This window comes from Crocodylus porosus, unplaced genomic scaffold (assembly GCF_001723895.1).
Source record: "Crocodylus porosus isolate Cpor-Errol unplaced genomic scaffold, CroPor_comp1, whole genome shotgun sequence".
Classification (NCBI taxonomy): Eukaryota; Metazoa; Chordata; order Crocodylia; family Crocodylidae; genus Crocodylus; species Crocodylus porosus.
Window position 1 is genome coordinate 11,120,005 of NW_017728914.1, and position 18,585 is coordinate 11,138,589.

At 41.7% G+C, this 18,585-nt stretch overlaps 1 protein-coding gene across 3 annotated transcripts in view; it reads right to left on the reverse strand.

Annotated features, from left to right (window-relative positions):
* Positions 1–18,585, reverse strand: part of TENM2 (teneurin transmembrane protein 2) — a 1,069,972-nt gene that overhangs the window by 69,791 nt on the left and 981,596 nt on the right. The window lies entirely within an intron of this gene.

Below are 18,585 nucleotides of genomic sequence, written 5' to 3' on the forward strand. Positions count from 1 at the left end.
TATAACTCCAGACAGTTTTCCTATTAAGCACTGAGCACTTTTTCCTCAGCATCTTGCTCTTTCTGGGTTTGTGACACCTTCACAACCATGAACTTAAAATTGTCCGCTCTTTAGTCTCGTCAGTGCTTTTATTCAACTGGCTGTCAGTCAAGAGAATCCCATCAACACATTAGAAATAGCAGAAGCAAAACATAGGATAGAAATTACTCCCTTTGACAAACTTATGTTTGTCTTCTCAAGCTATTGCACATTTTTGCTATGCCTGTTACTGTATGTGAGCATACGTTATGTCTATAATGACCTCATCATGCAGTACGATTATGGGCTCCTGCAGCCGAAGACCATGAACTTTAAATTGGCACACCAATCTCCCAGTGGCCTGTCAGTCATGAGAATCACATCTTTATGCCAGCAAGCCCCCTTGGATATAGTCTGACATTGCAATCTTCAGTAAATTACCCTGTCACTGCCAATCTTACAGTTATCTCGCAAACAATCAAGCAGGCAATCAAACTGTTCTGAATTGCCAGTTCAGGACCTGGGAGGCTAAAAACATCTCCATTCAATACCAGCAAGAAACCAGCATATGCTTCCTTTGATAATGGATGAATTTCACAAATGTGTGTGTGTGTTGTGTGTGAATATACAAATTTCACACCAGAGTTCTGAAAATATGTTAAAAGTGTCCAGTAACCTAATGTTAAATATACACATAATCTGCTTGTCTGCACATCTGCTTTTTTAATATATTCTAATTTATACTGTCCCACAGTAACTTTGAAAAGAATAAAAAGCGGTTGGAAACAAACTCCAGCTATGACTCCATTACATGAGTACATCTTTCATGGTAATTTAAAGGGAATTAAATACTGCTACACATCATAGAAGATAACTGCAACCCATTATTCTTATCATGTTAAATTCATTATCCTCATCAGGTCAATTCAGATATGTTAGTACTCCTCATATGAAAGCACGGACATTTTGTTTAATGAGTATTTTAGGCCAGTGTGAAGCTTTATTACTGTGAGAAGTCAAGGGCAGCATTACTAAAAGACAATGATCAAGGTGGTTTTGAATTCCCAAAATGTTCTGTTTTGGAAGAAAAAAATAGTAAGGAGTGAATGACAGATGCATGTAGAAGTTATTTCCGTTTTCCACTGACTTCAATGGGGGATGACTTAAGTCCAGGCTACAGCCTTCCACACAAACCAAAAGCAAAAGTTTAAACAATGGATTTTCTCCAAGATCAGAGTGGCCATATCTAGTATATATAAAGTTGTTATGCATATAAAAATATGGTTAGACACATTGAGTAATTTACAGAAAATTCATCAAAATATAAGAGGGAAAAAAAACTCAAAGGAAAATGAAAACAATATGCTAGACTCAACGGGTTACCTAGAAAGGTGGTGGAATCTCCATCCTTGGATGTTTTCAGGGTCCAGCTCAGCAAAGCCCTGGCTGCAATGAACTAGTTGGGGTTGGTCTGTTTTGAAAGGGGGCTGGACTAGATGATTTCCTGAGGTCCCTTCCAATCCTAATTTATTATGATTCTATGATTCTATGCTGGGCTGATGTAACTGGCTGAACTTCACTGTCATTCACATTCGCAGAATGCCAATGGAAATAGCATGGCCCTGGATGATGGTTAGAAAATTATTTCTCAAGGTTTGCTTTTAGGAGTTGGCTTGTAGGTAGAGTAGATATGCATTAGAAATAGGTCCAAGGGTGGCCAGGGTTAACTGATTTCTAAAAGCCTGTTTGTGACAAAGGTTCACAGCCTTCAAGGCAGACACTGTGCCTGAGGCCAATGGACAAGCAGGTATGCTCATCCTGGAAAATTAAAAACATGAACAGTGTACCCATAACAGAGATAAAGGACTCTGCAGCATTGGCTAGGCCACAGTGATGAACTGCAGAGCCCCTGGGATTTCTGGTTTTGGTGGATGGACCAAATTATGACCTCAGGGCATGGCCAAATAAAGACACTGGTAAATGACCAAATTAAGATTTGTGCATGTGATGGGTTTGGGAAAATAAGGAATAAGCTGACAGGACAGAAGGTGGACAGTATGATGGTCACAGGAAGACCAATCAACGATTTAATAGATTTCATAGACATTAAAGCTGGAAGGGACCTCATAAGACCACTGGGGCCAGCCCCCCGCCCAAGAGGCAGGAAGTCAGCTAGGGTCAAAGGACCCCAGCAAGGTAAACGTCCAAATGTTTCTTGAAAGCGTCCAGAGTAGGTGCTTGCATCACCTTTGGGGGGAGTCTGTTCCAGGCCTTGGGGGCTTGGACAGTAAAGAAGTTTTTCCTTATGACCAGCCTAAAACAGTTTTTCAGGAGTTTGTGACCATTGGACCTTGTCATCCCCTGGGGTGCTCTGGTGGACAGGTGTTCCCCCAGATCCTGATGCACACCCCTTATGTACTTATAGGCTGTCACCAAGTCACCCCTGAGCCTGCATTTCTCCAGGCTGAAGAGTCCTCTAGCTTGCAGCCTCTCTTCATAAGGCCTCTTCTCTTGCCCTCTGATCAGGTACATGGCTCTCCTCTGGAGTCTTTCAAGCTTTTCCACATCCTTCCTAAATTATGGAGCCCAGAATTGGATGCAGTACTCCATCTGCAGCTCACCGAGGTCAAGTAAGTGGGAGGATGACATCTTGGGTCTTGCTCGAGAAGCATCGGTAGATGCAAGCCACAGTTTTGTTTGCTTTGCCAGCTGCGGTATTGCATTGGTGGCTCATATCCATCTTGTGGTCAATCATGACCCCCGAGTCTCTTTCGGTCACGGTGCTAGTGAGTGTAGCATTGCCAAGCCTTTAACTGTGATACGGGTTTTTATTTCTGAGGTGGAGCACCTCGCATTTCTCCATGTTGAATACCATCAGGTTTTTATCTGCCCACCTTGCAAGCCTATCAGGGTTGGCTTGGAACAGCAGCCTATCCTCAAGTGTGGACACTCTTCCCCAAAATTTGGTGTCATCAGCGAACTTGGCCAGTTTGCTTTTGACACTAGTGTCCAGATGGTTTATAAAGACATTAAGGAGTATAGGTCCACGAATGAAGCCTTGGGGGACGCCACTAGTCACTGAGTGTCTTGCTGATTTGGTTCCGTCAACTAACACTGTCTAGGTCTGACCTTAGTGCCTGTTCCCAAGCCATCAGACTGTGAAGTAGTTGAGGCCACATTTGGCCAAATTTTCCATGAGGACATCATGGGACAATAGGTGGTCAAAGGCTTTTTTAAAGTCCAAATATTTGACATCAACCACTTCCTTTTTGTCCAGGTGATATGTCACCTGGTCATAGAAGGAAATGAGATTGGTCAGGCAAGACCTACCCATTACAAACCCGTGCCAGCTATTCCTCAGAATGTTGCTTTATGTTAGCCTGTCAAGAATGGTTTCTGTGATAATTTTTTCCAAAAATTGAGGAAGCAATCCTAGAAGCAACCCCCCGAGGGGGGAACCCAAGGCCACTATGGACAGAGGGCACACCAGCAGCCCATCTCATCCACCCCACTGGGGGGGCGGTGTGCCTCAGCTCTTGATCTTTAGGCTGCTGACATCTGACAGTCAAGAAAGAACAACAGGGTGAAGCTCACATACTGGCCAGGCTACCTTCCCTCTGTGACACCCCTAGGACTAGTAGATATAGAACTGGGTGGGCGGGGGGATTATTTTGTTTTCTGTGTCTGCATTATCCTTATTTGCCATCTTTGTGTATCAATACAATTTGCCTATTATCAAATGAAAGAAGTCATGGTTGGTCTGAGGGTTTGGGTCCACCCGGCACAAGGTATCTGGGTCACAAATCCAGTGCCAACAACTGGATACATGTGAAGATTTCAAAGTTGAAGGCTGTGGGACAGTGGTGATCCTATGTGCTCCTAGACTATCAAGATGGTCCCTTTGGGCATAACCCCATGAGCGGGAAGGTGCATTCCCCAGGGACAACTAGCAGCAGCACATATTTGTGCCACTGCTAGTCATCCCCAGGAAATACTCCTGCATACACACTCTGGCATGTGGCACATTGCCCCAGGTCAGGTAAGGGAGGCTGGGACCAGCACCTGGGCTGGCTCCGGCAGCCCTACCTGGGGTCCTGGGGACCTCCTGGGGCTCTAGCAGCAGTGATCCAGCTTTGGGAGCATGGGGCTAGCCCCTAGGCCCTAATTTTCACATCTGAGTCTCACTGATGACTATTTTTGAATGCATAACAGGCATTCTGCTTGCCTATATAGGCAGTGCACTATCTGCATTTAACTCATCTCTTTGAAATATCTCAAGAATGAAGATGCTTGGGAATTTATATTCCATTTATGCCAAAATTTGCCAGCCAGTAACCTCATTTCCTGACCATCTGCATTCACAGGGATAAAAGTGTACATAATTCCATTGGTGTTTATCTATTTTTAAATGCCATTTAAAGGAAAATGGGAAGATTTGTCAGCTTCTGCCAATAAACACTTTTATTACCAAATCAACCCTATTAGAGTTAGTTGCCTAACATAACAGCTGTCATAATAATTTAACTTTGTAACAGAGAACTTTGCAATAAACTTCATCTGTTACTACTATATAGTAGTTTTCTTTTGTTTTAACTTTGTATCCCAGGCTTTTGTCAGGTTCTGGGCCTTTAAGACAGCACTCAGCACTTTTTATTCGTAATGCAGTGAAAGAAACTTTAATTGGTTTCCTTAAAGTACCACTGATCTTTACAGTGGACATGTCAGAGTTAAAAGATGCAATGCCTAGTTACTGGAGTTCTGAAACCCTCTTGCCTGCACACCAGGGGAAACTACTGTATATGGGTGTCAACATGATGTTGAATCCTTTCCAACAATTTAAAAGTAAGACTGAAATAACTGAAAGTACTCTTGACTTGGCTTTAACCCAGCAGAGGAGGAAATAGGAGGCTCTGATTTGATTTAAACTGGCAGCACAAGATTAGCTCTTCATTGCTACTCTTGGTTTTTCCAAATTACCAAGCCTTTTCAGCAACAGATTAAGTGACAATTGTGTTCATTTTTAAGACTTCACTTTTTGTTAACAAACATATCCATTACCTTTGCCTATCGTTAATCAATACATATGCATTTTTGCAGCTCTAACTTTGCTCCATGAAACTAGAATTTTAATATATTAAATGTAAACAAAAGAATCACTTGTGCACTAGTGTATTTTGTGTTTCTGGAGTGATTTGGTGTTGTTTTCCCTTTCTTGATCGATTTCCTCATTGCAAGGCCTAACAAGTGTCCAGCAGAGATAGTGATATCTGCACTGCTGACCATACAGGACCCCTCATTGTTGACTTCCTTTCTCTACTGAGTGATACAGTTAGAATGAAAAAAAACATAATGACTTTCCAAGAGCTGTTTTTTCATATCATGTCTCTGTCCTTGAACACACGGAAAGATGCAGTAAGGTTTTTCACCAATATTATCTAAAGGAGCTCCTCTCCTCTTACTTTATGAGGAACTCCCTTTATTATTTGATGTATGGCCATATTCACCACTTGAGGCTAAGCTGAGTAGAGTTGCATGCAGGACTTTACAGGTCTGTTACAGAAGATTCTCTGCCACAGAACATAAAAAAGAACTAATTTTATACTAGCAAATAGAAGAAACCAAGATTGTTCCTTTTACTTATGTATTTATAGCATGACCTAAAGACAAAAGCCAAAATATAAACTCACAGTGACACAGTCCCTACTGATTCTACTGCACTGGAACTTGGGGCTGGTTTGTACAGACATTTCAATGTCCTTGCAAAAATGTGTTAGTGATGGTGACAGCACAAACTTTGCCAAGAACTGATGTGCAATTTATAATGTTCACTACTTGAAAGAGAGAGCATAGGTCACTAATGACTCTGACTCAACCAATGTTCCTTTCTTAAATTCAGAACAATATATTCAGTTGTATTTGTGTTTGAGACTATGTATACACACACACACATTACATTCTCTCTTGCTTGCTTGCTTTCTCTCTTTGTGTATGTATATGGATACTTTAAATATTAATAAGGTAGTATAAGGTTTAGGGCCAAAATCTCTGCTGCTATAAAAGGACAGACTACCTGGGCTCTCTCTCCACTGTGCTGTACTGTCCCGTATTGACATATGCTGTAAGCCCTGAGGGCAGAAGCTTCTTTTCTCACTATATGGACAAATTACCTGGTTCGCAGAGAATGATCCTCGTTCATCAGATTACTTTTTTCTCCTACCAGTGGAGGATTATTTCTCACAGGGTGCGTCTATACATGCATATTTTAGTTTAGTCCTGTTTAGGAGCATATCACTCTCCCCATGTAAAGTATTCCACAACCTAATGAAAATCAGGGATCTTTTTCTTCAAATCCAGCCTAAATTTTCACTTCCATAGCTTGATCTTATTACTACTGGTTAGACCTGCATGTATCACATTAAATAATTCCTCTCCATTCTTGTTGTTAACAGACATCAGGTATTTGCAGACTCATTTCCCCCCTGTTGCCTGGTTCTTAGCCAAGCTGAAGAGACTCTGTATAAATTATAAGAATTTATATAAATATATTTCCATTATAAAGTGTGACAGAAACTTGCTGGGGGCCAAGCTGAATGCTCCAACACCTTCAGACCTCCACCAGAGGCCAGACTATGTTTCAGGAGAAGACAGAGTTCAAATCATAACCCCAGAGAGAAGCAGAGTGGCCCCAATGACAAAATGTGTAGGTGAAATTGCTCTTGCAGTGCTGAAAAGTTCCTTTAGCAGGGGTTAGCTTTACCAGCCAGTGTGAAGCATCATAGGCCAATGAGCTATAGTTTCTGTGCCTACTTTGAGAGCACCTGTGCAACCCAGAATTCAAGCAGTCAAAGGAAAGCAACATATAATACAAGCATCAGAGTGAAAGAAGAACAGAAGGCTGTAGAGCTATCCTAGCTGTGGCTGCCAACGTAGCCATGCCTCTAATCCAGCTTTTCCACAGGCTCCTGAAGACTTTTTCATGCTTTTCCTTAAATTCATACTCCATATCCACGCTCTGCCTTGGAACATGGGAATTCAGTGCCCAAATGTTGTCCATGAACAGATCTGTAAGAGCATACATGCCTGACTCCTACCTATACCAGATAGCTACTAATACCTGTAGAAATACTGAAATATGAAGTCATTAAGCCTCACATCCTATTTCACCTCTATGTTCCTAAGCTCTATTGACATGTCCAAAGATAGTCACGTGAGTGACATTTTGGTGCAATGAAGTAGCACTTGGTTGCATACAAATGAAATGGGACTTGCCTAATATCTCTGCCTTGGTTTCCCTATGAGCTGTATAATCACATAGTAATTTACCCCACCAGAAGATTTTATATATAAAGCATTTAGTTATTATTTATGTAGATGCTCTGGCCACATCTACACAAGATGGTGACTGCCCAGTTGTTAATGTGCAGTCATTTAGTATTTGCATACCCAAGTATTACTCCACAGTAGCATCCCCACATGGCTTCCTGGTGATGCTGACTGTGCAGTAGCTTGTTACTACTGTGCAGTCACATTGCATCACAGTTCATGTCATGTAATGTTACTGTGCAGAAGTAACGAGCTACTGTGCAGTAAGTGTCTCATGTAGCTGTGGCCTTTGAGAAGGGAAAGGGCCTGTGTCATTTAAGTTAAAAAAAAAGATCATACATGCAGATTTATTAACACTTCCAAAATGTTTAAAATTCAGCCTAGATACACAGAACGCCTTCAAGTTTATTAAAAGTTTGAACAACATCCTCCCCCGCACACCCCGCCCCCAAAATTATCAACAGATTTCAAGTATTCATTGCATCAGGTATTCTAAAAATGACTGCATACACTGCTCATTGTATTGGTGCTGGAGAGGCTTTCTGCTCACATGGTATTCTGGGTTTTTATATTGAGAACCTCATAAAATCTTTTGTCTGTGATGAATTAGAGACCCCTGCTGAGGCAGTGCTTGTTGAGGCAAGCTAAATTACATGATTTGCTTTTGTGCTGTGAAATACTTGTATTATCTTAAATGTCATGAGCCTGATGCAGTATCAAATCACAGGATTTGTAATTCTCTAAAAGCAAAGCTTGTCCAAATGCTTACTGAAAGAGGGCAAGATCCTTTCTATTTTTTTATTGTCTTTTTTCTTTAATTTCAGAGATGATTTTTTCTAAGAAAAACCAAACATGTAACCTTTCAATGGTCAAGTGCACCACACAGAACAGCAAATTGCTCTAGAAATGCATTTTATCTTTAAATTGGAGACAACTCAAACCTGAGCATATAGGTGACCTTGACTATCTTAAGTCTATTGTGCCAAGCAGAATTATCACTGACTACATTTTGTAGTTATGCTACAGCTATACAATAACAGACTGAGGGGGTAGATCTGCCCTCTGAAATGTGTACACCTTTCTCAAGTGGCATAGCACATTCACACATAGAGGGTTGACAGCTGGCCCTGTGTCACTAAACTAGAACTTACCGGGGCAGGAATTTGAAAAACAAAAGAAGAAAAACTTCCTGGTTTCCCTAAAACAAACTCATTTGATTCAATTCAACTTACTGCTTTATGTTGCACCTGTCATTATGGGCTTTTTTTTTGGATCGACTAGAAGAATACAAAGAATGAAGCTTCTCAGTGAAGCTATGCCCTGACTCTGGTAGTTTAGCATGGTCCAATTAGACGTTTAGTTATCTACTCCCTGTTTTTCTCTACTCCTGCTCCAATACAAAATACATTGATTTGGGTATAAAGCAAGCAGCAGAAGTCAGACCTCACTATTTTGAATGACCTTGCCAGTACAACTCTAGTCATCCTTAAGGCTTCACATAAGCCCTTCTCCTCAACTCTTTCAATATTTTCTTTTGCATAGGGTTGATTGATACATCTCTTCTGCTTTTCCTTCCTGCCAAAAGAATAAGTACTATAAAATAAGTAAATTATTATAAAATGAGAAAGGAAATTAAGGGTTAAGTTAAGATCGAGGAGCTAATCAATTATTTGAGGATATAATTTAGACTCTAAACTGTAAATTGTGAAGGAGGGGATTATTACACTGTGTAAAGCATAATGCCTCCAGAGTAGGTGTAGGGAAGGGAGCACAGCTAATAGAAGGGGTATATAATATTTTCCCTATCACATTTATTCTGGAAATGGCTGATTTTCACCCATCCCCTAGAAGAACAGTTTAGCCATCAACATTAGATGACTTTCCAAACTGTGGAATTTGGGGTGCACAAACATTATTGCCACCTCTTGCATTGGTTCAGAGGAAGAAAGAAACTAATTGTACCTTCTTCCTCATCTTGGTTAGGCACACATGACAAGCTGCAGTTTGGCTTTAGGGGAAGGAAACTTCTGGAGGGCTCACTCATAAGAGATGGTATTAGAGATTTTCAGGCAGTATGACAGAAAGGAAGACCAGAGGAAAGAATGCAGTTTGAAGTACAGAAGTCAGAGAAGGGAAGGAAGAGAAGAGACCAGGAGAGAAGACCTGGGAAGAAAGAACTAGTGCTGCATGAAGTTAGGATTTCTGGCTCAGATAAGGATGGAGGTCTTTCTTAAGGCCCCTGCAATATCAGAGAATTCAGATTTAGTAGAAAATTCAGCAAGAATGATGGGACTCAAAGTGAAATTGATCCTCACTTCTCCACTGATCAATGCCAGCTGCAGTAGGAAATCTCCACAGCATAGAGAACTGAACCCAACGGAAACATTTCCTTTCTATACCAGGCTTTGGTGGGCATTTTAGTATTTAAGAATGCTTTTCATACTTTGCAATGTTTTCAGCATTTTATAAGTCCCAAATTAAAAAGGAAAAACAAAGATACAAATCAAAATCAATGAGTAAGACAGCACACACTGACCAAAATAACATGGGGCACCTAAACATGTGCCCGATGCCTGCTCTGACGTGTTCTAATTACAACACGTTGGAGCAGACTTGATTAACTAAGTTGACTATTCGAGTCAGCTGGAGGATTCTAACCAGAACGCTCCAGCAGCCTCGGTGTCACATGTATTCAGCATCTCTGCATTTCAAAACGGTGGCCGGGGTGCTTTTACTAAAGCTTGTTGAATAAGCTTTAGTTAAAACACCCCTGCCACTATCTTGAAGAGCAGGATGCTGAATATGTAAGATGCTGCAATCATTTTAATTAGAGCGGTTCTTAAGAGCTGCTCTAATCAAAATGTCTCTCCCCTCCACCCCAGAGCATGTGTAAAGATACCCATGAGACTAAAGAGTTCCTAATATATACATTTTTGCCTAAGGCTTTATACTCTTCTAACCATGTCGCCACGTAATCCTTGCTGTCTCTTTGTGGGGAGCATACAAATTCCTGTCCACATTTCACAACTTGTGAAACTAAACTAAGACCAGCATTTTCAGACTTGGGTGCCTCCATGCTAAATCCTTAGAATGATATGCATATGATAAATATAATCCCGTTTATAAAATCTCTAGAGTTTACAAGAAGCACAAATCCCAAACTCTCTGCAGACTATTCCAGTTCTTGATTGGCTGCAAGGCAATGAATGGCAGGCAGGAAGTACAAGATGCTCCAGCAGTTAAAATACTGGACCACTATTGTAGATTTCTAAGCAATGGGTAGCAATAGGGAAACCCAACATTTTATACACAGGAGAACTGGAGCTATGGGGTGAAGTAGAGGGCATGTGAAAGCAAAGGGAATGGGAAAGCAGGAGGGAGAGCGGAAATATAAACTGAGGCAAGGGAAGAAAAACCATAAATGCAGAATAACTCCGTATGTATTAGGGTGTTGGAGAGGTTACAACGTAGCTGTGGTGATATAAGGCATTGCTTTATCGGTTATCCATAACACAGACTCGAGGGGTGTGCAGCAGCAAAACAAGTTCTAAAATGGTTATGCAACCCAAAAAAGTTTGAGACCTACTACTCTAAAAATGCTTACCGCCACTTTCTTATGTATCCCCAGTACACGTGAAAGCACTCAGAGTTGCTATGTGGCTTTGGAATACTTACTGGAGGAAACTGGTATTGAAGACCAAAAATTGATTTTGGCAGCATCGCGGATAAATTAACTTCCAGAATTTTTGTGCCATCAGGCTAGAGATGAGGACCCCTCTGAGGGGGTGAATTTTATCCTGAGTGCAGTGGTTTACAGAAGGCCCAAGTAGACTAGCTGCCTTGGAAAGAGACAAGGGTTTTGCTTTGCATTACAGTGACAGGTTTGCCTCTAGGTGCTATGAGGCCTACGGTAAAATCTGACTAGACATTTCAGAATTTAGGAGGAGCCCAATTATTAGAGGTCAAAAAAATTGAAGAGGAATGGTAGTGCTGAATAGGCTTGTACACAATCTAACTGCTCATGTAACACAGGAAGTCAAAATAAATATGAACTTAAAGTAAAAGTACCCTTTCTCACCATCCCTTTAAATCTTGTCTCTAATTCCTTATTCCCCAAATTAAATCCATGGTGATTTAAATAGTTATGCAAGTTGTTTTAGGGAGATCATATATTTAATCACAATTATATGACTCTTTGGTTCAACATAAAATCTCAAAGAACTATTTATAATCTGCCCAGAAATGCTTAATAATTATTAAGCTACCAAGGCCTTGATTAGGAAGAGGATTAGATTTAAAAGTGGCCACAATTAATACCTTAATATATTTCAAATGATTTTAAAAGAGAGAGAGAGAACTAAAATCACTGTCATGGAAAAAGATTTTAAAGGGGAAGGTTTTAAAAGGGAGTTATACCCCCCACCTCCAAAAGCATGTCTTTAATCAGACTTCTTTCTAAACACATTTAAAAATAGCCCTCCCTTTGAAACTTTCTGCGCAAAATGTCTCAGCACCACTGTGGATCTTAACAGGTTTAGAAAAAAGAACTAGTTAAGCAAATCTGGATGTGATCTAACTAGTGCATTTTTCAGGGCCACACTTGGATTCTGTCAAAAAGTGTTCAAACCTGTGAGACATCCTCTGATATCCTAGAAGCCCACTTCACTTTTGCAGTTCTGGCCACAGAGTTCCCATGAGTGCAAGACATAATAATAGAGGCAAAACAGAATAATCATGCAAAACTCCTAACAAGACAAGGACAAATGTACCACTTCTAGGACTAATTCATCTGAGGGACCATTAAATTTAATCTTTTAAAAAGTGAAATATTCACTATAATCGTCCACACTTTGATTTGATTTAGAAATCATGTTATAATTTAAAATAGATTATAAGACAAATGGATAAATTCTAGTCCCATTAGAATCATCATTAAAAACAAGCACTGGCACCCACAGAGTGAAGATATGGCTTGATTTGAGAACTTACAGGAAAATCCAGCCTAGTTAATGCTGTGGGTTACATCATGTGGGCTGCAACTGATTGTTTCTCTGTAGCATTGGTTCTCAACAAGGGTGCTGCAAGATGCTTTTAAGGGTGATGCAGGGTGCGGTGCAACATTAGAGCTGTTAGATTTGCAAACACTTACACATGATTCACAAGATAAACCCAGAGAGTTCAAATAGAAATCCATGGGCACATCCAAATGAGCATGTATGTGTAGTGTGTGGCACTGCAGACCCATCTGAGGTGCCACACACTGCACATGCCGCACAGGGGCAAGAAGGGTGGTTATGACATTGTGAGATCTTGGTGTCTAAAAAAAACTCCACTAGAAAAAAGTGGGGCAGCGCATGTAGTGGCACTGTGCACTGCCCAAAATGGGTGCCTGGCCAGCTGGAGCTGTGCTCCCGCTGCTGGCCAGGCTCTCTGCTGCTGGATCACCACTGTTGGAGCCCTGGGAAGTCCCCAAGACCCCAGGTAAGGCTGCTGGGGCCAGCCCAGGTGTTGATCCCAGCCTCCCCTTCTCCATTGGGGCAACTTGCTGGGCCCCAGAGTGTGTGCACATAGGCACTATCTGGGGACAAAGAAGCAGCAGTGGTACAACTATGTGCCACTGCTATTTGTCCAGAGGGAAACGCACATGGGTGCTCATCTGGATGCGCCCCACAGTGTCAAAAACATCTTGACCTGTTGTTGCCCTTTTGAGTTCTTTGCAACAGAATAATTGCTCTATTATTTTTTGCTCTGTTGCACAAAAAACATGTGAAAGCTAAGAGCTGGCATTTTCTGAGAGGTGTCTTGAGTCTACTAATGGGTGCCTTGAGTCTAGTCTATAGCAAACCAGTTGCATCATATACTCTGATATCTTCCTCATAAGTGTCAGGGAATCCTTAATCCCCTAGCTGTTAGAGATGAAAGAAAGGAAAAGGAACACAGTGCTCTGAGAGAAATAATTACGTGCAGGAGGGAAAAAACATCTCCTCAAAAAATATTCTAAACAACCTTACAGATTATACCAAATGTATTAAATTAAAAGCACTATGCTTGCATGAGAAGCATGAGACATTTCCATCACAGATTAACCAGAATTCAAACACAGAATAATAAGAAACAGTGGGTGCATGTACATGTGCAAATGCTGCTGGATGGGTTTACTTCAAAGTAATTTACTCAGGAGTAAACCCACCCTGGGCAGGCATCTAACAAGTGTGCCCATTTGGGAGCAGATTTACTACTCCTGACAGCACCTTGTTCCCACCCGCTCTGGCCCTGCACCGCAGCAGCAGCCAGGGGGAACTCTAGGTTCCCCCTGAGTGCTAGTTCAGGGGCCGGCAAGGAGCATGGGGCCACGAGACAGTTGTCTTCTGGCAGGGGCTGGGAGATTACTCTCTACCCCTGGGAGATGCCTACTACCAGGGCAGGCTCTCTGGTCGCAGAGCCTGGGCGGGGACAATATTCCCCTGCCCCGGAAGCAGGGACCTTCTGACCCCGGCTCCCCAGTCAGGGGCAGGGGACTTGGAAAAAGCTGCTGGGAAGGGGCAGGTCCCAGCACCCAGCCCCGATCCTTCCACGGGGCGACTAGCAGTGAGCCTCCGGCTCATAGCTAACTCGCTGCCAGCTGCCCCACTGGCAGATAGGGGTAGAGGGTTGGGAACTGCTCCTCCCCCACAGCCTCTTCCAAGCCCCATGCCTTGATTGCCAGATCGGAGCATGGGGCTGGGAAAAAGCTGCAGGGTTAGGACCTGCCCCAGACTGGGACAGTTCCCAGCAAGCCCCACGCTGAGCAGCGAACTCTCCCTGTGCAGGGAGCTCCCTGCCCCCACTCCAGGATCATGATTGCAGAGTGGGGCAGGAAGCAATCTCCCAGGGGACAGGGGGACATTGTTCCCCCCCCCAGGCTCTGGTGGCACAGCTGCCCCAGCAGCAGGGAGTTCCTCGAGGCAGGGAGCAATCTCCCACTCCTGTCAGCCATCTGCATGTGCCTTACTACCCAGTAATTACGTGGCAGTTAATTTTCTACTTGCATATGCAGGTAGCAAATTAACTGCTGAGTAGAGAAAATTACTGTGCAGTAACAGTCTACACATGTAGATATGTTTATTACACAGTATTTTGCTCTACTGTGCAGTAAAGCATCTTGTGTAGATGCACCCAGTATGCGAGAGGTGAGATTTTTTGTGGGTCATATATTTATTGGATCTATTACTTGGTTAGGATAGACTTAGACAAGCTTTTGGGTATTGTCATCAGATCTTGGAGACCAGAGGAAGTATACTGTAATACCTAAAAGCCTGTCTAAGTCTATCTCAACCATGCAGTTGGTCCAGTAAAGGATATCACCCAGAAAAATTCTTGTTTCTTGCTTATTTCCTGGACTATCATGGCTACAACATCCCTTCAATACTACCAGAAACATGCTCACTTAAAAAGCCAGAACTCAGCTACAACCATATTAAAAACAGTTGAAGGGGAGAAAAAATGAGAATACATTCAACTTGTAGTCAACTTATTCACGTAGAGGAGAATATGGGATAGTAAGAAAATCAGGGCAGCTGCTTACATGTTGTTATGATGGTAGCTCTATAAATAGATAAATAGGTGGCTGGCTAGATAAATGCATTTATGAGAAAGGTTATACGTATCCTAATAATGGACTCTGTATAGCAACATAGATAGAGCCAATAAATAGTGAATATCTCCTCAAACCCTCTTCTGGAAAAGTTCTATAGAATTTAATATGGATAAAGCTAATGGAGAGAAAATATCTTCTGATTTAAGCACCAGACGAGGGCTCCAGGGATATGGTTCTTTTTGCCACAAATTCCTTGCACAACCTCGAGTCATGTGGTGTGTACTTTCTAAAACAGGAAGACTTTCCATGGTGCCAGCTACACATAGTTAGCACCAAACTGTCACAAGAATCCAGATCACATTTAGTCAGCTCAGTGTTGTTTCTGGATTCTCAAAATCACTCAGCACCTAAAAGGGGCTGCTAGATGCAAAACAATCCTGAAATATCTGGCCCCAGTTGTGGGTACTGTGTCTTTCCAGCCCTAATATCTCTAGGGGTATGGATAGGCAAATACTTGGTGCTGTAAGTGCTGTATCATTTTGAGGAGCTACAAAACTGTATTGGTAGGAGGGGCAGACAGATATGCAGATCCTGTCTCGAGCACTATATAGTCACCATGAAGGCATTAGTGGCATACAGTCTGGCCAAACAGCAATAGGGGGTTGTTCTGCCCTCCTAATCTCTCCCACAAGGAGCCTGCTACTTGCCAGGATGCTTAGTGAGCAAAGCTGGAGTTCCAGCCTGAGACTGGGAATGGGACTGGGACTGGTAGCTGTACTCACCACAGGTGGGCCTGGTCTCAGTATCATGCTCAGTGACAACTGCAGCCCACCTGGGAGCAGGCTGCTAATGAGTGCCAGGCCAGGGTCACAGGGGATCAGCCCCTTTGACAGTCTGGCTCCAGCTGGGTAGCAGCTCTGTTCACCTCAAGCAAGCCTGGTACAGGTCCTGTGTTCACTGACAGCCTAGTTCTGTGCAGGGCAGGGGGAGGGCGCAGGCCAGTGAGGGAGGAGGCAGTGGCTGTGTACTCTCCTTCCTGCTTCTTGGAGCACAGGGAGGGGGAAGAGCAGAGTGCAGTGAGATATCGGGGAGTAAGAACACCATTAAAGTGCTATGGTGCAATGCACAGATGCCACAAAATTCAGCGCTACACAGAAGTTCTTGCTTCATCTAGGAACATTTCTGCAGCGCTTCTGCCATTTTGTGCACATCTGTCTTCTCCTTTACAAGGATGTTTGCATCGCTACAAAAATAAGTCTGTCCATGACCTAGCTATCAGTACCACATCTGCAAAATGCAAATAATATTACCCTTCTTCCACTGGCTCTGTTGACTATATGGAATGTGAGCTCTTTATGACACGGATTGATTCTTCTTGTACAATGTGAACCTGACCTTGAGTTTTACCTACCTTAAAAGTTTCATCAATGTCTAAATACAGACTTATATAGATATGCATAGCCTTATAGGTAGTTAACCTTCCTTATACAATTCTATTTCAGGGAAATAATGATAAATTCTATATGATGGTTAAAAGAAGCCTGCAATAGTTTACAATGTTTATCATATATTATTGGAATTAGGGCTAATTGGCACTTATGAAATAGGAAAGCTCTCTTTAAACAAAGGCTTTCATGTTTCTGTCCTCTTATAGCAGATAGCATAGTTCATTATAATCTATTACAACTGGGGACAAATGGAAGAGACAGAAAACGCATGAATTTAGACAATATTTGTATAGATAGCCTATGCATGGAAATGATAAGAAGCCAGATGGTTTATAGGTCTCATTTACAGGACGTCTACACCTTTTCCCCTTTGGCCGTGATTCTGATGAACTAAAAAATCACACTTCTTGCTTGATAGTGATGATTAATATTATATACCTGTCATTAAACTTCTGCATTTTATACATCCTTTTTGCCTTCTGTCAGCAAAGTCTTTGAGGCTTGTAATTTTTTAACTGGGATGAACAGTTGAATGCCTTACAACTGTATTTTAAGAGGAGAATACTATCTAAATTAAATAAGTAGTATATCAAGAAATGCTATTTCCTATATGAAAACATTCCCTTAATCATTTTAAGAGCTTTCCCCTCAATATTATTACCAATATTTTAAAATTTTTTGGCCTATATTTGCCACATACTCACTTTTAATTTTTTTCATTAATAGCTATCAATCCTGCTACAAAAGTCTTGAACATAGCTCCTTTTTAATTTATTAAAGATCATTAGTAGCATTACAAGGTTTTGTATTTTTGGCTGTTCAGTCATGTGGGAGGTTAGTTACTACCTGTAGGCCTTAGTTGTATAGTTTGGCAGTTAAAATAAGGTTTGAATCAATCTTTACGATGAAATAGCAATCATTACAGTTGGATTCAGATCTCAGCTATAACAAATGATGCTCTTATTTGTGTATTTGCTAAAGGCTCTTCTGTAGTATTTGATTACAGAATTTCTCCTCAAAGAACAGATTTTCAAAAGATTTCAGTTTTTCATTTTAGTTTGAGGACTTTTGAAAGTCCGGTCTAAAAGGATTGAAAAAATTCAAGGTTTGGTTGATGTTTAATCAAAAAACCCGTGTTTGATTCAGGGGTTAAAAACAATTTCTGTAGCTAAAAATATGAATTAGGCATCTAAACAATGAACATTGACTTAGGCATCTAAACACATCTGAAAACAATGGTGTTTCGAAAACAACACAAAGCATTTTCTTTTCAGCTATGCACTGGAAGAAATATTTCATCAGCTAACAATGGATGTAAGCTTTACAATAACTGAGGACCAAAGAGAAGTACAGGACTTGCAAGGAAGAGGCTACATGAGCTATTTTGTTTATAATGAATGTCAGAAGAAAGAAAAGTAGTTGAAAAGATTTCTGGCAAGAGGCGGTAATAAAACAAGAAAGTTATTTCAGGCAAAACAAGACCGAGACGCCTCATTTAGAAATTCCTGTTGTACAGCTTTAGCCCAGCGCCCCTCACTCTGAATTGGACGGTTCAGGACAACAAGACATGCTGCAACCCTCCTTGAAAACCAGCACAGAACAAATCCTACGTTTAACGAGAGTTTGCCTGAGTAAGGAAAGAATGAAAACTGAATGAGGGCCTCAGGCTCTAACCCCATATACGTATGTTTGTTCAGCACAGTTGATCCAGCCCCTTTAAGCTCTTTACGTGAGCTGTGAAATATGACAGCAAGCTGCAGTGACTCATATGGGCTTTGTATATGACAGCATGACCCTGGCCCCTAGCACAAAGGTGAAAACATGTTGCCAAATACCCTGCTAAATCAGCTGCTCTGCTCATGCACTTATGCATAGTAAGTGATTTTATAATTCACAGGTGGCAAGAGCCCGCGTATATGAGGGCAAAAAGGCACTCTAAGACTCTGGGCCATATTTATCTCTGGCATAAACTCCATCGGCTTCAGTAAGGTTTATAGTCGGGATGACCTGAGCCCTTTGTTTTCGAACGCAGGCTGTTCAGGTCACGCCATCTTTCTGCAAGGACATAGCTTTCTCCATCTCATTTGTTTCAAAAGAAATGTAACAACAACATTTGACAATAGTGTGAGAGAGGGTCTTTTTGTAGTAAAATGACTCGTGACGAAAGTGCATATAACCCTCTGTTCTTTAGGGACTGGGAATTGGAAGACTTTTGCTCAC